The sequence below is a fragment of the Chlamydotis macqueenii genome, chromosome 1, assembly GCF_036417535.1.
Source record: "Chlamydotis macqueenii isolate bChlMac1 chromosome 1, bChlMac1.mat, whole genome shotgun sequence".
In the NCBI taxonomy this organism is placed as follows: Eukaryota; Metazoa; Chordata; class Aves; order Otidiformes; family Otididae; genus Chlamydotis; species Chlamydotis macqueenii.
Window position 1 is genome coordinate 21412153 of NC_141556.1, and position 21763 is coordinate 21433915.

Below are 21763 nucleotides of genomic sequence, written 5' to 3' on the forward strand. Positions count from 1 at the left end.
ATTGTACTCAGTCCCCGTTTTCCTGTGTTCTGTGGAATCCCATTTCTTTCCAAAAGCAGTTATATTTCACAATGCCACCTCCACTAAATTCCATCCCCATCCCTACCTCCCTGTCCCCTCCTCTCCCCGCCCGCCCCCCCCCCCCCCGAAACTAACAGCATTTTATATATTTTTTAGAACTTTGGACCAATACGTGTCAGCTTGACAAATTCGGGCTGGAACTGTCATGCAATGTTCTTATAAAGGCTCAGGCTTGAATACCAGTCAAATATCATCCCCTCATTATTTTAGCACATTTGGTCCTGAGATAAATTCCAGATGTTCAAAAAAGAATGAAATTGAAAGAACTGAAGAAAATATTTAATCCATATTTTGGGCAACAGTTCACATTTCTTTTTAAATAATAAGCAGAAAACAGAATTGAAAAACTGCAAAACTGTTCTTTTTGATCTTGGTTGCTTAACTGTTCATGATACAGTTAAGCCATTGTCTCCACAAACTAAAGTTATTTAGTTCTTTCACAATTTTTTAAGTAATCATGAGTTAATTAGACTTTAGTGTTTTGTGTAATATAACAGTTGGATTTGAATCACCCCGGATGTTAGTTTGCAAAACCAAAACCACATTGATCTCCCAGAGCATAAGACGAAACCAAACTCTTCCATGAGAATAGTAATCACCACACATTTGTGATTCACATTTGCAAAATCAAACCAAGAAATAAATTGTGAAAATGCCAAAATAAACCAAAATCTCTTAGATCTATTTTTCTGCCATGTTTTCCTAAAGGCATAATCTTGATTTGGTTGTGTTGTTTGGGCAGACATCTGTCCAACTGTCTACAATGACTTTTGAATGCACTGGGCAATTTTAGGGAAGTCTAACAGGGGAATAAAGGTCACAAATTTGGTGAAAAATTTTAACCAAATATGGGAAATAAAGCCAAATTACACCTCCCACTAAGGAAAAGCTAAAGGAAATTTGCTTATCATACATTTTGTTTGCCACCAACCAGCTAATGCATAGCTTTAGTTGAGCCTGGAGAGAAGAGGAGGAAGAGAGGATAATATAGGAACATAGTGGCTTTTGGGGAAGTTCATAGAATCATAGAATCATAGAATGGTTAGAGTTGGAAGGGACATTCAAAGGTCATCTAGTCCAACCCCCCTGCAAGGAGCAGGGACATTCCTGACTAGATCAGGTTGCTCAGAGCCCCATCCTACCTGACCTTGAACATTTCCAGGGATGGGGCTTCCACCACCTCTCTGGGCAACTTGTTCCAGTGTTCTACAACTCGCATTGTAAAAAATTTTTTCTTAATATTCAATGTAATCTACCTCCCTCTATTTTAAAACCATTACCCCTCGTCCTATCACAACAGGCCCTACTGAACAGCCTCTCCCCATCTTTCTTGTAGGCCCCCTTGAGGTACTAGAAGACTGCTATAAGGTCTCCCCGGAGCCTCCTCTTCTCCAGGCTGAACAGCCCCAACTCTCTCAGCCTGTTCTCATAGGAAATCATCTTTGTGGCCTTCCTCTGGACCTTTTCCAGCTGGTCCATGTCCTTCTTGTGTTGGGGGCTCCAGAACCGGACACAGTACTCCAGGTGGGGTCTCACCAGGGCAGAGTAGAGGGGGAGTATCATCTCCTCGACCTGCTGGCCACGCTCCTCTTGATGCAGCCCAGGATGCGGTTGGCCTTCTGGGCCGCAAGGGCGTATTGCCAGCTCATGTTCACTACTAGTGCAGGAATTTTAAAGTATATAAATCAATAGGAAATCACACATCTTTAGGTTGACTGCTTACAGAACAATTTGTCCCTCAATCAGCAAGTCACTTAATTTTTGTTGCTGCTGTTTCTTTTCTCCTTCATTTATCAGTGCATTCTACTGATAAAGCAGTGAGAGGTGAACACTAGAGTTCAGAATTCTGAGTAATAAATATCTAAAAGTTCTATGAATGTGATCTTTGAGTTAATAAACTAAGAAGTGCTCTTAGCATAGTCTTCTTATTTTGAGCACTTCCAATAACACAGAATTAAGATTCTAACACTAAGCAGGTGAAAAGCAGTTTTTTTGTACATTTAGAATAAGTGGCTAATATTAAATAAAAATGCATGCATAATTTACTAATGGTGATCCCACAAATACTAACTTAATTTTAATTCTACAAGTTCATTTTATTCATTTTATGCTATCATTATGGTGGATAATATGAAAAAAAAAGTCTGTGAGCCAGAAGACTGGCTGTCTTATTCCTGGCTTGTGCCTCTGACTTGTTTTGTAATCATGAACAACTAATTTTACCTTTGTTTCCCATTCTAGTCTTTGTCAATCTTGTTTGCTTATGAAAGCTGCTAAAGAGAAATATTCTGCTGCTAAACATTTGGATCCAATATGCCTGAAAGAATAAAGCTTTTGGCTCTATTTTAATACTGTTAATGATATTTTTGTAGCTATTATTACACAACTAATGTAATTACTGTAAAGAATCTCTTAAGCCTTATTTTACTATCTTGACAATGTATAGATTGCTAAGTCCCTTCTGATGCAAAATTACCGTTGACTTCTACCTCTTCCATCTTCAGTATTACAGAAAACAGTGACAGAGTGAGTTTGGTGGTTTTTTTACACAGATGGAAGACTCTTTCATTTTGGATCTAATCCACCTCCCAACTGTGACAAATTTCTTAGAGCAGGGAAACCCTGCTAATAGAAGCTCTTCTTGACAAAGCTATTCAAGATTGAACATTGCATGATTATATTTATATAAGAATTTAAGAAAATCTAAAAATCATACAAATTATTAAAACACTTAGTTCTAATTTGTGGTTGATATAACTGATTATAATTTGCAATGTCATTCATTGTGAAAATTTGTAAAAAATTAGTTGTCCTAATCAGTGATCTTGAATCCCTTACTTTTTAAGTTTAACTTTTTAATCAATTTCACCTGATCAATAATTATATTAAAGACGTGTAACAGCTAGTAGCTGAAAATAATAAAGTTGTGTAAGACATTTAAGCACACATGTTCTTTTAATAGAAAACACTTCACTATTTTGGATGAGTATCACTCTTGTACAAAGAATGTACATGAGCATATTGAACTAGTTAGTAAATGATCTTACCCCAAGGCATTTATTTTTTATTATGTGAGTCTCAAAGCTCCAAGATAAAACTATGTACGGCATTACTGAAGTGAGTTAGGCACTTTCCAGGATTTTCAAAGGTCTTTGGGACATGAACCACAAAGCAACTTTGTACATCCTGCTAGCACTTCAGAACACAACCCTGGATTTTAAATCCACAGGCCACTGCTCAGATGGTGCTTAACCTTGGAAGGCATTTAATTTTCACAGATGTTTAAACGCCAGGTGCTGTCTCCTTCCCATTCTGCCTGTGCCCCAAACACAGCTACATCCTCAGACCAAGTGCTACCAAACTTTGTCCTGCCCACAAAAAAAAATTGCGAAAAGAGACCCAGCATCTCTTCAAACTGACCTGCAGGTTCAGCTTGCAGTGACTTGTCAGAGTCCATCCAGCTCTAATTTGTGTCAGACCATGCCCAAGCGTAGAGTTCAGACACCTAGGTGTTCTTACTAATGTGGCCACCCCAAAAGATGTACCTGGCTTGAAAATCACACTACTGTTTATGGTAAGTAGATATACCAAGGTGCCTTTGAAAGTCTCGTCCTAAGTGCACTCTCTTTTTACTCTCCTCCTCTTCACCTCCTTGTCTGTCTCAGTTATGCTACCTCTTTTTTATTAATTTTCACTTTGCTGAAATCATTTGGCAATTTCTCCCCCTGGTTTCAGAGGCCTTTCTGAATCTTCCAACTCACTCAGTTAACCAATAAGTCAAACAATACCCAGATAGCAGATGCCAGCAGAGATGAAGTGAAACATCCACTTAATGGTGTTGCCTAGGCTTCACTATCAAAACTGATGGCAATTAGACCTAGATCTAAAAATGCATGATGCCATTGACTTCAGTGGAGTTATATTTATTTAAACCAGCTGAAGATATACCTCAAATTTTAATGACTCATTACAAATTCAAAGGACCCATGATTCAAAGACACATTTTAGGTTTTAAAATTATTTGATAATTTTTTTAAAGTAGCTGATCAATGATTTCAAACAATGCCAGTAATTGTATTCATTCTTTTGTCTTATATGAGTACCAAACAATTTGTGTTATTGATCCAAGCATAGCGTTACAGTAATTTCCTCAGTGATTTGTTAGATCATGTGTTCTGGTGGTTGTCTGTACCGGGGATTATTGTTAGCATAGCCTTTTTCCCTGTTGTTCATTTCATACTACAATGATTATAGTTATTATCATTACTATAATTGTTGTTATGAGTGTCAGATTGGTTAACAGATTCTATAAACACAAACATTTTAAAAAAATATTTGTCAAATTAAGCAATATTAAATCACACTTTTTTCTATTCAGACTATTCTTATGTTTTATTAGTTGTACTCTCATTCATTCTCTTTCATAAAGAAAAAAAAAAAAAGTAACCTACACACTGAAGAGCTTATTTAGCTAAAGTCTTGGCTTTTGGCTGCTGGAAAGAGAAACATTCAGCAGTACATATGTCTGTTCTTCTGAAACAAAGTAAGATATACAGTTAAATAGCGTAGGATAAGCAGAACGGAGGTTTACTGAATGGTAGGGCACTATGAAGACTTTCACCAGCTGTTAAGCTCCATCCTAAGAAAAACAAACAAGAAGTTTATCACAAAACTGAAGGTCTAACACTTGGTATATATATCCTATCTTCTCCTCTTCTGGCTGAAATTAGCCCTCAGGCTGCCAGCAGACCTGGTCCTCCTGCTGTGAACCAGTGAGTTTGCAAGGCCAGCTGCAGCATGGCAGGGAACACCCTGGGGATACGCGGGACCACATGCCTGAGCACACCCAGGGAGTGGGCAGACCTTGGACATGTCCCCTCAGGGTGGCTGGGAGGTCAGCTGGCCACCCCGGAGTTCAGCAGGCAAGTGGCTACCAGCACGTCTGGTGCTTGGAGCAGCTTTTGCCATCACACATCAGCTGCTGCGGAGACAGAGCCACTGAGTCACTGTCTACTGACTCTTTCTGTCCTGCTATGAGGACATCTATGATGGGCGTTGCTGGAGGAAGCCCATCGGTGATGTGTCATGGAAGGCCACATCAGCTGCCAGACCCACCTCCAGGGACCTGCTCGCAATGCAAAAAGTAGAATGGGTGCAGCTACACACCACTTACAGCTGGTTGTCCCAGCTGATACAGCACTGGAATTATTCATAGAAAAATATATTTTTGTCTTAAATAAGAGCTAATAATTAGTGATTAGAGTACTCCCCTGAATGGTGAGGGTAAGGTAGGGAGTAGGCCGCTTACTATAATCTGTTGCTGGCCAGGGAGCAGGCTCTTTCATTAAAAAGAAACCGAAGAAACTTCCTTTTTCCTGTATGTTTTTTAAGGATTGCCACCCTAGTAGCAAAAGTGCCACAGGAGATTCTTAATGCTTTCACTGTATCTGTTGACATTCCCCCAAGCCATGAGAATTCTGATTCATCTGCAGCATGTTTTCATGGCTGATTTTACTCTGAGCTCCCAGGTCTGCGGGAAATTTAATAAACTGCTTTGTGTATTTTTATACTTTCAAATGTGCTTAAGTAACAATGACATCCATGTAATTTAGGTAGGTAATAACTTCTTCACTCTATTGATCTTGAAAGTCAAAGAGCCACTGGTGGCAGTTGCATTCTGATTCAGCTTGAGTTTTAAGGTTGTGTGCAGATCAGGTTTTATTTTATCTGAACATACAATTTCAGGAAGACAGGACTGTGTCTTTACAGATCAAAGACAGCCAGAAGGAAATCAGAAACAGAAAGTACAGGAAAGAATAGACTTTTCTTGCTGATACAATTAAATAGAAGACAGTTGTTGAACCATTTAATGTGTCTCACCTTTTTGCATGAGAAAGTCATAAATAATGTAAGGAAAGGGACTACTTTTCTTCACAGTGCTTGCACAATGGTATGTGTTGAAAATGACATCCACAAGTCTCCATCTGTGAATAAATGTTTGGTTAGACCTTAAGTTCATGCACAAAGAGCAATAAAAAATTAAATAGACAGAGAAAGAAAAAAAAAGAATAGTAAACATAGCTCAGATCTTTATGGATTTATTTAAAAGCACAAAGAAAGAGTAGAAAATATTGGTAGATTTAGTATTTTAAATGCAAAATATTAGTGATGCAATTTCTGGAGTAATGTATTGGAATTTAATATCCAGCTCCTAATCTCTTTGATTCCTCTTTCCAAGCTGTACTGACAGATGTTCAGTGTGAGCCAGAACTGGATGGCTGTTGCTGCAAAGTCCTTCTACACAGGCACTTTTCCATCAGAACTTTCAAAAATGTCTTTTGAAAACACATCCAGAACATTATACACTCAAAAATAAGTTCGTGCAATAATAAAGTTTTTAAAATTTCTGTTAAACACTTGGATAAAATATATTACCCTCAAAATTTCCCTCCCAAAGCCATAGTGCTAAGCACACTCCCTACTGTAACCATCATCTCCATTTCAGACCCAGAAATGTAGGAGATAGGTCACCCATTCCTGTTCCAGCAAACAATCAAGTGTCAGTTACTGCAGTATAGTTGTAGGGGTAGCAGGACAGTCTCTGCAGCACACCGTAGCTATGGGTAGAGGACACCAATGAGAAGCTGTCCCAGTGCTCCTGGGACTTACACAGCTCCCTACATTCACAGCCCCTTATTCCTTATATGCACAGCCCTCGGAAGGGGCCGAGGCTGTAGGAATCCTAGTAGAAGTCTCCCTTACTAATATCCCTGTAACATTAGCATTTTGTTAAATTTTATAATCATGTATTATCCACAAGCATATTCAAATGGCATTCCTAACCTATTTACTATTTGAAATGGGCAGATCTTACTAAGGAAGAAGATAATTTGCCCATCAGCCTAATCACCACTCCATAAAATAAAAACCTAGGAAAATATGCTGACGCCCATCCACCGCACCCTAGAAGAGAACTGAAGACAGTATGGCTGGATTTCTGTGCATGAAGTGTGTGTCATCTCACTTCAGTCACGGTGAGACTCCTCTGATCCTCATCGCTCACATGCTATTCAGTCTGTTGGTCCAAAAATGCCAGATTCCAAACTCAAATAACTTCATAGACTTCTGTGGACATCTTTCTTCCAGAGAAGGAAGAGAAAAATAAGAGAAGCAGATATTTTTTTTTAGCAGAGCCTATTATACAGAGGCAAGAGCAGGACCTGTGATTACTTTCTGAGATTTAGGTGCTTTTAGTGTGTTAAGAGGCTAATCAGAAGCTGCTGACTGGCTAGATGTTGGCTCATGATGCTCGTGATGAAAAGGAAGCTCAAATCCCAGAGGAGTCAGATGACTGTATTGGTTGAGAAAACAAGGAGTCTTCCACAAGCGTTGGCAAATAGGCACCTGACCTTGCAGACATCCACAACATTCATCCTGTAAGTCTGCTGGCAGCCAGTATGACAGGTTCATTGCCACAAATTAACTGATATTTGCACTATTGATCCCTACCCCCAAAGCACCATGAGAGTGCTTGGAATAGAATTTATCCAGATTGTTATAAACTTCTTAATGGTTCAGGTCTGTAAGAAACTTATTAAACCACTCTGTGTGCCTTCCTGAATTTCCCCCCAGAAGCCTGGAGTGGGTGATGCTGGTCAAGAGCACAGGGCAAACAGTAAGCATGACACTGGAGCTCAAGGAGCTATCAAAACCTGTAATACTCACAGTGGTGCTGCCAATGAATCGCTTCACTTTGTTGTCGTCTTCTAAAGCTTTCTGCCTTCTTTTTCCCACTGTGTGAAATGCTTCCGTGAGACTGACGTATGACACTGGGAAAACAGAAACTCAATCTACAGTGAGTTGCACCATCAAGACAATGGAAACACTGTAAAAAGAAAATATTGGTATTTTAATTCTGGCTCTGCTGGGTGCTACTTGCAAAAATATTTCCCAAGTGATACCTAATGGTTTCAAATGACAACAGCAATTTTTAAAAAGCCTGAACTGTATTAAAAAGCCTCATGTGCCAAAGTTCTCTTTCTTTTGCTAAACAATGGCTAATTCGCTGGCATGTTTTATTCTCCCCCCAACACAGTCAGTGACTTCTGTGTTGAAAAGCATTTAAAGAACATTTAAAGAAGCATTGTCAGTATTTCTGATATTTTCAACACCATTTTAATGTTTGAAACAACCTGCCAAGTATTTCAGTTAATTTCTTCTAAATATCCCTTTAATTCTTAATAAAATCAAGATCACAAAAAGGACACAAATTATCAAGATCTCTTTGTTCTCTTGATTGCCACTAGCTCATTTCCCACTCCACCTTTCATCAGTTTTTTTAGCCTTTCCAAGCTCAGTTTCTATTATTTTCCAGCATGTCTCAAGGATATATTTCTCGTGACTGAAGGATGCAGAGGCTGATGCTGCTTTTCATATACAGGTTAAAAAAAAAAACCAGCATCAAGCAAAGGGTTACAGGCCTTTTAGCTCCTATAAGAATGATTGTCAGAAGCTCTGTTAGAGATCAGTCAAGTCTTGAAATGAAATGGAAAGTACCTGTTTTGTGCAGGGTCTAGAAGTGGAAGAACGTTGCCAAGAATTTCTGCTCTGAGAAAAGGTTACTTGCTGATTTGTGGGACATGTTGGGACTGCAATTTCATTTTATGAACTGACTAACTCTTCTCAATCACAGCAGCTTTTAGTGTATTCTTGCCTCGTACTTCCTGTCTGAGGAACTAGAAGGTAGACTCGTATGTCTGGAAGAGACTGGGACACACAAGCTGGATCTGTCTTGTTGATACAATGGATTTGGTTTGTGGTCTATCAGTAAGAAGATGGTGAAACCAAGAAAATTAGCTTGACCAACTTTATATGTATACAGAGTTAAAACCAAGAACTTTAGGGATGAAATAAGGGCTGAAAATGTAAAAGCAAGCTTTAGTCAAGAGAAAGGAATGAGGGCACAGGCTTTAGACAGTAAGAAGTTTTATACATTTTTTACCATGCCCAATTAGATAAGATTGCAGGACACTGATAAAGAAGAGTTGTCAAGGAGAAGCAAAAACTTGCCTAAGAAGTGAAACAGAAAGGACACTGACCTGAAACCTACAGTTACCTCCAATGTGCTCCTCTTCAGAGGAAACCAAGGCAGGGAGCCCTGAGCAAGCTCCAGGGACTGGTATTCTTAGGTTGATGAAGAGCACTGATCCTCCTCAGCCTCCTCCCACAGAAAAGGGGTAAGCTAAAACTATGGAGCTTGCTAGAGAGACTGGAGCTCACTTTGACTTGGAGAGCTGAAGAGTCCGTAGGCTTATCACTGGGGGCTCTGCGTGAACTTGGGTCCTGCTGGAGTAATTTCGTTCAGAGTCAGTATGCAGGGGAGAAAAATGCCATCCTGAGACTAGAAGGACTTCTAACCTTCGATAAGTAACACACTGCTCAGACTAAACTACAACTTGTGCTGATTTTACAAAAGTTTAACCAACCTGATAATCAAAACACTAGAGCTAGGATTTCTGCGAAGTTGGCGGGGAGAGGGGATTGTGATAGTGCGCAAGGGAAAGACAACTGAATATGGAGATCACAGAAATGAAAGCAGTCACTTATAACATGAATGAAATCAGCTACAGATAGCAAAGGAAGACTACAAGCTACAGGCATGGAAGTGAGAAACTGCAAGCTTCCTTCAATGTGGGAATTACTACATTTAGAGGTCTCCCTTTCCCTGAGGGCACATAACTGATGACACCAGAGGCAGGAACAGAGATTGCTGGCTGAGCTCTGCTTTAATACGTCTGACCAGATGCAAAGAAAGAAACAACAAATACTGCTGTACTGGATCAGTCCTAAAGGAAGTCAGAGCCTAAGCTCTGAGACCAGGGGAAAGAGAGGAGTCTAACTGCCTGACCTCGCAGGCAATTTACCAAATCAGAACCTATAAGTAGGCTAATTCTGACGTAATTGCATCCATAAGCATATTCTCCCAAGCAGCTGACACACATGCCTCACTGATGCCTTTGTTCGTCTGTGACATTATTCATGCTGTGCAGTTTGATACCTATTTGGGTGAGCAGCCTGCCTGCATGCTAACCTAAAGATATTCGTAAAATCAGGGAAGGTGAAGACTCAGTATAATGTAGGATTAAGGAGTATGCTGGGCGATGATGTTATTTGAAGCATATTTCCATATACTTGTGTATTTTTGTAAGGTGTTTTGTTTTTCTTAAACTCTGTGATGACATCTATGAAGAGCACGGTACTCAATTACCCTGGCGTGCAGCACAGTGACCTGAAGCTTTGCTCACTGAACAGTATGAGATTCACCCATTTTAAGGCCAAAATAAATCACAGTAATTACACAGCCTGAACTCCTGTATGATTGCAGAAATGGAAGAATCAGGGCCAACAAGATCTGCTTTTGGCCCAGGTCAGACAAAACATTCAAATGCTGTTATTGACCTTACCCTGCCATCCTTGTTCTTTTCCATTCAGTTATTTTATCCTTTTTTCGAGCTTTCTCACCTCCCGTGAAAAAAACAAAATAACTCAGCATACAAGCCACACAGAGGGAGCCAACATAATTGCAAAGGGAGAGAGTGGGAAAGGGCAGTGTAAAGAATGAGAGATACCAAAGAAAAGGACTCAAGAAGACTTTACTCCCTCAAGTAAAAAATCTCTGTTATTACCATCTGTCTTCATCCCTGAAGTTCTTTACTGCAATGTAGTTGGAAGGAAGTACCAAGGAAGTATCAATTACAATTTATCTTTTGGAATTTAAATAGTAGTAACTGAATAAATTTTATTTTACTGTTTTCAGAACTAAGCCCCTTTTCTTGGAAGAATATCCCAGCTCTCACTAAAAGCTTCTCTTAAGACTGTTTCCAACCTAATATTCAGTCCCTTTCACCCTTTAGCACACAACAGGAAGAGACATAAAAATTGTTCCCTACAATTCAAGAAATCGAAGGATGCTGAAATCTAACCTGTGAACAACCTTTCCACTTTCACGGCTAAATGTTACAACTACCCTTTATTTTTTGACAGCTTGCATTCTTGGGTCCCCGGTGTGAATTCTTTGGAAATCTGAGATGCAGGGCTTTCAACTGTACACTGAAGGCTGTAAATATCAGGCACAATTTCCTTTTATTTTAATGAGTGGGTTGTCATGGAAACTTTGCAGTGGACTCTGGGCTTCATACTCAAAACTCTGGAGGTTTCTGTCAGTTCCCTGATGGGTCCTGTCAACTGCTCGTTTCACAGGAAGTGATAATAAAAATTCACTTTCCTGTTCAGTGAACCTTGAATGAACTGAAGGAGAACAACCTCAAATCCACTTGCTTCCTCTCACTCTAAATTTCATATGCATGACTGATAGCATGCTACTTAACCCTTTGACTAACTTTATAAACAGCTGAGATTAGTAACAGTTAAAAACTCTCTATTATTAAATTATCTTGAAAGTCATTTAATTTTTACATGAAACAGGTACAAAAAGCTGCCTTCTTAAAAATTGATAAATGCTGACCTCTAAGTGAAGTTGGAGAGTTAAAAGGTAAAGGACAAAGACTCTACAGTTTTAATCAGAACACTTTTTTCTTCCCAGATTTATTTCCTGAGTTTAAAAAGTTTCAAGGTAATGAGAGAATGAGGTTAATTTCCTGTTTTCTGATTTTTAATATATTTCACTCCGTAAATGTCTTACATAGATATGCCACATTAGTGAGAGAAAGACAATGAAAAGGCCTAAGCATCCTTTCCCAGTCCACAGTGAGGTGTTTTTCAGCAAGATTCATATATCCAGAAAGTTCTCCTGCTGCACAATCTCTCACTGTTATGAAACCATCTTTTGATAACTATTCCCTCAAAGCTTCTACTTATACCATTGAGGAAAGATTCCTGAACATGATCACCAAAATGCCTGGAGTTAATCGAGCACCTATGCTGCTGTTCATCTCTTTTCTCTTGTTTTTCATATTTATCAATTTCAGAGCTTTCACGTTTCAATGCATTGACCCAAATACTGTATATTACGCTAAATTGGCCCTCCGGCGGCCAACTGTAGATGTGTCTGCAAGGGAAAGCAAAGAACTGTTTGAAACAGGTGCTATTTAGTGTTTGCTGGCTTGCGTTATTGAGTTTCAGTAACAACTTCAGGAAGATTTTGCAACTCCAGCAGCTCTGGCTTGTGTCCAGCCTCCCTGGACAATGAGTGACTCCAGCACGTAGCACAATATCTGCTGTGCCCTCATTGCTATCAGTCAGGTCTCCACTTGCTGCACGGTCAGCCTCTTAACCTTACCATTTTATCCAAATGTTAGGAGGAAAAACATCTGAAGCATAACAAATCTGCAAGCAAACAAACAAAATCCTCCAATTTTTCTAGCTGCCAATCCACCAGTATAATAAACAAGACAGAAAGTATAATCTCTCACTCATTGCTGTAAATTCACATAATATTACTTAATCCTGCTGGGAAGCTTTGCATGACACAACAGTTAGAAACTTCAGCTTCAACTCTTTAGAAGAGATCAGATGGAAAAAGGAGGGAGGAAAATGAAGAGGTATTACTTGTCACTGACAACTCACAGAGCAATGCTTACAGGTCATGTTCAAACAGGTAAAACACTAAATGGACTCAGATTTAGTGCTTCCTTTCACCTGTCCATTTGCATAAGAGAACAGGATGACCACATTCGTATACACTTAAATGAAGTCTATGTAAAAAGAAATATATTTACACACATTATTTTAAAGAACTCTGTTTTCAGAGAGATATGGTAGATTTACTACCAGAAACACTGCTGCCTTGACTATTCCTGAAATTTCTACAAGGGATATTGTTACTTCTATATGAAACTTCTTATGATAGCTGGGACCTGCTTGAAAAACTAAAGCATGCTGTGTAGCGAGCAACACTGACCATGACTTGAGCAGTTCAATATCCTGATCCGTATTTCAATACTTACCTCTTGAAAAGGGGAAGTTTCACCAAAAAAAAAAAGAAATTTTTAGGCAGATTAACTGGAAGAAAAAAAGTAGAATCACGAAAATGTGAGTTATAACATCCTGGTGTGAAGGTGCAGCAGAAGCCTCTAGCCTCAGTGAAAGCCACTGTTCAGATGACTGAAGAGCAATGGGCATTACAAGATCCAGTGGAGGGAAGCTTAAGTAAGATGCAATCAATAGGAATAAGATACAAATATCTGATATGAAGAATTCACTAGTAGATGTGGTGCATTTTTCTCTACTAGAATTTTAAAAATCAAGAAGGCATGTCATTCCAAAAGGTATTTGCTGGATAATCCACAGCTACTATTCTTGAAGGCAGATCCAGAGGAAATGCTATGGTCTTATATGGGCAGCATAACTAGATGATGAAATAGTCTCTTCTGATGTTAAAGGCCAAAAAAGTGATTATCACAGTGTGAACAGCAAAATTTTCAAATCCCTTCTCCAGTTCCACAGCATCACCTCAAAGAAAAAAAAAGTCATGCTGAAGTGCCCAGTAAACTGCTGGATTAAGCTTCGCTGTTATCACTGTCCTTGAGTAAGTGCAGTGTCTCCACATCCAGCTTTTGCGGTAGTGCTGCTATGTTTTTGTCTGTACTATGGTCTCAAAATATATTCATACTCAATTGACTTCAGTTCAGGTGCAGTGACACCCCACAGCACTGTGTTTCTCCTGCTGCATGCAGACCTTTCCTAGATAAATTGTAGAAATTGCCCCAGTGCCTCACTTTGCCTAGGAAGAGTATAATAGCATGTAATTGGAAAATACCCAAAAGTGCAAAAATTAATTTATTCACATATTTCACACGATAAATATGCACACAGTTTAACATTCCTGCTTAGGATTTCCATACTTGACCACTGGCTGAGATTCTTTTCACTTGGAAAAATACTGAAATAATGACCAGCTGCACTGAGTGAATAGTTTCTGGTTTCAGATACTCTTTTTACAGGACACTAGCATTTTAGTGTTTGTGTTCTCCATTTGACACTGCAGTCCTTTCTTCACGTTAAACTACTTTGTGATGGAGCAGGAATTTACATTTTGTCTTTACACACTGTGAGTATTCCCATTGACTTCAAGTGGCCTTGAAGTCAACAAAGCTGTCATGTACATAAATTATCACAGTGTCAGTCAGACCTTCAAACAGCAACCATCCCATCTAGCTAATTCTGCAGAAGAATTCAGTCATTTACACAGCTCTTCTGAACCCACAGAACCCATACTTTCAGCCAGAGGTTTGAAGAGAGGTGAGGATGGAAAGTAAACCATTATACGTGTCATTAGAGTCCACTGTGAAATTCAGCCTACTTTCTGTCTCTTCTAATGGACAGCATTTTAATGAAGTTATTAGTAAGCTTTAGGATTGTTGAAACTAGGATCACCAGTATAATAAAACAGCATGGAAAGAGTAGGAAGCATGACTCTTTACTATTTCCTATTATACATCTCAGAGACTTGTCCTTCAAACAGTGTTTATGTGGTAGTTTTATAATCTCATACTTTTATTACATGCATGAAAACAAAACTATTGCTATGGCAACATACTGAGACTATTTATAGTGTTTCACACATGCAAACAGGTTGGCAAACAACAGGAAGAATATTGACATTAAATTACCTCATCTGAAGAAAAAAACAAGCACATGAAGAAGTGAAAAAACTACATTGCTAAAGTTTGCTTGATGCTACATGTCTCTGCCAGTTATCATTGAAGTGGCTTTATTTTGTACATAAATAAATGCAATATGTATGGTTTAAAAATTGTTTCAAAAGCCAATCTTATTTTTAATATTTACAGCATAATTGAAAGAAGGACAGGTGGCTGAATTCACGTAAGGTGAGGCAAAACTATTTCATTATGGAAAAGGGCCCTGAATCAGTAATATATAAAAATCAAGACAGGCAGAAGATAAGTTATAGTAAATCATTCTGACACTGTAGTTAACATCACTCTGAAGAAGTATGTGATGAAGCCTGGCAAAATAAAGTAAAATGTGTATTTATGCTAATTCACATATAAGTCTTTCAAGCAAGTGAAAAGAAAAAAAAATCTGACATAGCAAGTTGATGGGTAATTGGCATATTGTAAACTGGAGGCTACAAAGTAGCTTCTTAGGTTAAGTCACCTACTAGATGAATCATTCATCTCTTTGGCTAGATGATAGGAGGGAATAAAAATCTATCTTGCCACACATATGTGTAAAATGTGCATTACTAGGTAATCTGATTAGGTGCAATTTGTACAGCATCTTTTGGACAAAGATTTCACATTGGTGAAATCTGAAAAATAATTGAAAAAGCTGCCCAATTGCAAAAAATACATTTTATTTATAAAATGTGGATGCTTTGAAATGGGAATGGATAGCTTGGATATGATCCAACAGGGTTTCTGATCCTCAGTTTTCACATTTTGAAACCTACACCATCTTACAAACTAGCAAAAATAGACAGAAATCAGGCAGAAATGCATTATGTGATATATGTACCCTGGCCTATATATAAAATATATTTTGGGGTAGTTTTTGGACAAGCATGAAAAACTGCTTTAGTTAAACTAAGGACTTTTGCTTTTACAGCTGTATAGAAATTTAGAAAGATAAGGAAACAGACCTTGAGTTCTTTATATATGTGTTTTAAGCTACAATTATTCAACGCTACCAAATTCACACTGCGTTAGAATTTACACTGCATGACAACTGCTACCTTAGAAGAATGGCTGAGGATGTTTTATATGGCCTGAATGATTTAAATAACATAGATGAATGGAAAGACTTGTGCTGCTTCTTTGCTGTGTCACAGCTGAACACAAACCTCTACACTTCATATCCAGGCGTGGAAGCTCATCTTCAGTAGTAATTTAAACACAAATGCCCCTACCAGAAATTAAGGCAAATCCTGCTCTGAAATGTGTGTTGCTGGCATTTGCCATGTTGCTGGCTGGTAACTGACTTTCACTAAAACTTACACTGCTTTAACGTTGCCAGTTTTGCAGTAGCTGGATTGGAAGTGCAAGAAGTTCCCGACACACATCCCCATCCCAGCTGCTCCTGCCTGTGCCCTCATACCACCTGCAGGCACAGCAGAGCTGACACAACTCTTTGCAGGGCCACACTGTCATCAAGATCACTGAACTTATGCCGCTTGAAAACAAGGGGTTTATTCCTTTGTGGTATTTTTGACCTGCATTGGTTCATTGTTTCGTCCAAGAGCCCAACGTCGTCAAAGCTTGTGTTGTCTGAGGGGATGAAGGGGTTGGGAATGCTTTAAACTGTCATTGTCACTGGAACTGACATGCTGTGAAGCTACAGCTTGAGGAGAGCAGCACATGGTATTTTCTTCCCACATGAAACCAATATACTACCACATTAATGATTCTGTATCTCCAACAATGCTACATTTTTGGCCATTGTAGTGAATGGGAATTGGATTTGCACTGCCCACAGCAAACATTTGGTAATAATCTGCAAAACAACAACAAGAAAAAAAAAAACCCTCCTGATTTTAAAATGTTAACTGAAATGCACTGAAGACCTTTTCTTACAAGGAAAATAAAACATTTTATATAAATCCTTTTTTTTCCTCCAAAGTTTCTTTTTAAAATTTCTATTTCAAATCAGCAGTGTATCACTGAAAGTGTCAATCATCCCATGTTTCTTTATGATTGATAGGGATCAAAAAGTGTACCATGCATTCCAGAAAGTAAACAGAGATTTAGTTTTAATTTAAGGTACATAATCCTAATTTAAACTACTTTATTATATTCTAAGGAAGTAATGGAAAAACTGGTGTGGGAATCAACCGAAAAAAAACCCCTGAAAGATAAGGATTTACTTAAGGTCAGTCAGAGTGGTTATTTGGAAAGTATGTCTTGTCAAAGCAGCATGATTTCTCAGCTGTTCATTTTGAGGAAAAATGCCTGTCAAAAATCTTTTTCATTCAGTTTTTTATTTCCATCTGCCTCTGAATTGCATAGCATAAGCTGTCAGGAGCATTGGGGTTTAACTTTGTACTGTGTAACACTTTTTTTTTTTATTTTTAAAGAGCTTTTTATGATATCAGCAAAATGCAGCACGTTGAACAGATTATGAGTTAGTTACAGGGAGATCTCAGTATGGGATCCCAGTTTAACGATCGTCAGTACCCTATGTTATTCAGCACTTCTGTTATTGACCAAGAATTAAACATAATATTGATTCTAACATATTTTGCAAGTCATTCAGAAACAACACAGATAGTTAGTGGACCAAGCCAACCACATAAAGCATTCCTGTACTGCCTGGTAAATTCACAGAATGCATTTAAACACCACCAAATGCAAAGTGAAAAATCTAGAAAGAGGCATGCTATACTTGCAAACTGAGGGGCTGTATCCTGGAAAGCTGAGATTCAGCTGGGTAATGCTGGATGAGAAATTTGACGTGCATTCTCAGTGGTTTGCATAACATTCTTCCGCCATGGCCAAAAAAAAAAAAAAAGACCTATTTATAAGACTGCATAGTCAGTTGAGGCTAGTACCAAAATATGGCATGACATTTTCTTATTGCTATTATTTTAAAATGACATTGACAAATCATCCAGAAAACAAGCCATAAAGATATTTAAAGAAGGAAATGCCTTACTGTGAGAGACTGTAACAAGTCCATATGTTGACTTTATTAAAAAGCAGACTGAAAGGGGATTTGAATGTGTTGCGTAAAAACGTTCTTGTGGAGAAATATACTGAGGAGTGTCTAATCCAGTAGAGAAAAACTGAAACTAGGCAAATTTAAATAAGAATTTAGGAGCACTCTTCTAACATAGGCAGTGATAAGTAAATGAAGGAAACTACCAAGGGAAAAGGTGCATTCTGTAGTTGTTGATGTCTCTGTATAATGCTTGACTCAAAAAAAACCAAGATATAGCTCAGCAACACCTGTGATTCAGCCCAGAGCGTGCCCTGCTGGGTGGAATCTCTCCATCTGTCATGTATAGGTAAAATACATGATCTAGTGTTTCCTTTTTGCTTTAAACTGTAAAAATGCCTGCTTTCAGCTCCTCGGGGCTTTTACAGGCCATCACCCAAGCACAAGGAAATCTATTGTCGAGTGGTAACTGAACTGTTATTCTTAACATTGTTATCAGTGCTATTCTTAACAAGGTACAGGTCTTAAATAATTTCTCACTAAGAAGAAACATCTGCAGCCTCCCGTATTGGAGATCAAAGGCTGTTGGCAGACAGAATAAAAGCACTGGTCCCTTCTCAGGCTTATATTTTCATTATTTTCTCTGATTTAGAAGACCTCTGCATATTATTCTTAACAGTGATGAAATTATGACTTCCTTGTGTCTTTAATAAAACTCTATAGTTTTGAACATTGGCATGATTTTCTCATGTAGTTTTCTAGAACAGACTCTTTCCGCCTTAGTGGGGATATTTTGCACTTATATACCTATGTCTACTCTGTACCTCCACAATATTAATATATTTTCTAATGATTTTCCTAAAAAAAAAAAGACACTGTTTCTAGAAAATAATGTATCTGTCATATTTTATAATTTAAGTATGATATACTGTAAATGGTATAAATACACAAATGTGTATTTTCAAACAGCTGTATTGCAAGCTGAGGCCTTTAACATTTGTGTTCTAGAAACAGACTGTCATTACAACACAGACAAATCATGCTCAAATTAGTCCCAGAAAGCCTTTGGGCCACAAAGTCATTACAGGCCTTGCATTACCACAGCTGGATTTGGGTTCATGTCTCTGGTCCTGAAATTTATCCCACAGAATCTGTACAACACAGACTGTGAAGGGAGGGTCATGAGCTGGGTGGGACAGCTAGCGCAAAGACTAAGATGGTCAGCAAGACATATCAGAGAGTATGAACAATAAATTCTGCCTTGCCCCCAGACTTTGCGTGACTGGGCTTTCCACCTGACTGCTGTTTCTGAACATACATGCCCAAGCCTTTCCTCAGGAAGGGGTGACCATCTTCCTTCTCTCTGCCAGCTGTCAGAGGAGCAGCTGCTGGAGGTGGTACTCCTTGCCTCTCAAACTGCAAGGTTCGATGCCACCCACCACTCCAGAGGACATAGTATCACTGCAGAGAAATATAAGATTTCAGATCGAATTCAGGAGCACAAAAGAGGATGACTAACTGCTCCTAATGCAGAATCCACCAGTCAGGGAAAGACTTCTGTCAAGAGGGCTCAACTAGAGGAACACCTGGAGTACTGTGTCCAGTTCTGGAGCCCCCAACACAAGAAGGACATGGACCAGTTGGAGAAGGTCCAGAGGAGGGCCACGAAGATGATAAAAGGGCTGGAGCACCTCTCCTATGAGGACAGGCTGAGAGAGTTGGGGCTGTTCAGCCTGGAGAAGAGGAGGCTCCGGGGAGACCTGATAGAGGTCTTCCAGTACCTCAAGGGGGCCTACAATAAAGATGGGGAAAGGCTGTTTAGTAGGGCCTGTTGCAATAGGACGAGAGGTAATGGTTTTAAAATAGAGGGGGGTAGATTTAGATTAGAAATTAGGAAAAAATTTTTACGATGCGAGTTATAGAACACTGGAACAGGTTGCCCAGAAAGGTGGTGGAGGCCCCATCCCTGGAAACGTTCAAGGCCAGGCTGGATGAGGCTCTGAGCAACCTGATCTAGTTGGGGATGTCCCTGCTCCTTGCAGGGGGGTTGGACTAGATGACCTTTGAAGGTCCCTTCCAACACTAACCATTCTATGATTCTGTGATTCTATGATTCTATGAAATACAAATGCTGGCATGAAGTAAAAGGTATTTTGTGCAGGCACTACAGTAAAATCTTACCTCTGGGTTCTTAGACCTCCCAACACTTATGGCAATGAATTGGAGACTGCATATATCTTAAATTTATGTATTGTTATTATACCGGTGTCCCAACTAGCCCACATCACTTTTTTTCATGTGTATTGCTTATTTTCAGCTGCAGTCTAAGCCTGAGCTCTTTAGTTACACCTCACCACATTGTTCCAGTATGAATTCAGGCTGCGTGGGTAATGTGCATTGACAGAAAAGATTTCTGGCATTCTTTCCCACCTCATACTGTCAAAAAGGCAAATGGGATACATGAGAATGGCCAGGACATGCCAAGGTCCATTCACACTTCAAATAAGCATACCACAGAATGTCTGCAATGTCCCCAAGGCCCTCCCTTCCCCCTCTCTTTTTTTTTTCTGCTAGAAAGCAATGAGGAAAACAGATTTTGAAAATACCTGGAAGTGTGAATTCACACACTGGATAAATGTTTTTATAACCCTTTAAGAAAAGCAAATTGACAGCTTACTCAAGAAGAAGCACTTCTAAACACAATGCACTACTAACCAGCTAAAACGGTAACTTCTTTCCACAAATAAAGTGGTATCTCCTTGAGAATTATATTCGAGAAAAATGCTGCAGCTGATGTGCAAAAGTGACAAAATATTTTGCTTTGACAAAACCTTGAGAATATTTCATTTTATGTTTCAGAGATTTATACTCATGGATTACTATTTTCAAGGACAAAAGGTCCCATTAGATGTCTTGCCTAACACACATCTTTGAATTGCAACTTCTTATTCTTGTACAATTTTCAACAATTTCTGTTCTACCTAACACTTATCTTTTACAGAGGCATCAAGTCTTGAGCTGAAGAACAACCAGGGATTTTATTTCATTTCTTTCATATTTTCTATTTTGCTTTGAAAAACTTGTAACCAATTTCTTATCTTCAGTCATTTTTATGGATATTTGGAATATTCAAAATACTTCAAAACAGACTGCACAGATAGCATACTTACTGAAATAGCTAATTTTTGAATTCTGTAAGGTTAGTGGCAAAGATGAAAACAGGACAAGCTATTTGCAAAATAAAAAAATGTATAGATATGCTTAGAGAGTAGCTTTTACTTGGATTTGCAGTGTCCACTCATGTTTGGGGTGTTCTGCTTCAGTTTTTTGTAGATGTTTAGATTAATACTAATAATTCATGAACAGGTTTATCAGCCAGGCAGACCTTAATTCTATGGATGTGCAAAATAACTTAGCCCTTCAAATTCCCAGTTGCGTGTACACACTGAAATCTTGCATATGCCTGCCTTGGAGATATTTCAAACTAGGTGACACTACAAATTAGATCTCCTAATTGCTTAAAGAGCATTATTGCTCTGGGTGCAGACACTGAGTTTGCTTCCTTCAACTCTGCACCTTTACACAGTAAATTAATCAAGGTTTCATGCACATGCTTGTCTTTGCCAAACGAGCATAAAACTTCATGTACATAAAACAAGAATGGGAGCTGAATAGCAACCAAATTAAAACTTGTGAACGGAATCCAGATCTTGAAGAAAACTGTGACGAAACTTCTACCGACCAGCAGTTAGAGTAGATGCAGCTAAAGATTTTTTTAGCAGTTAAAATACATGAGCACAAACAATTTCAAGTTTCTCTTTAATTTTTCCTCTAGCTTAAATCTGCTGAGAAGCTCAAAAGCTTAATTGATGTGATAATATAATTCATATTTTTTGTAGGTAAAGTTTTATACAACAAAGAAATGCTAATAATTTGAGAAATATTTTGGATAACTTCCTTACTGGTCTTAATTTCTGGCTTTAAATAGGACAATAAAGGAAAGGTTTAACAATAGCTGCTTTAATATGACTTAAATACTTCATGGACC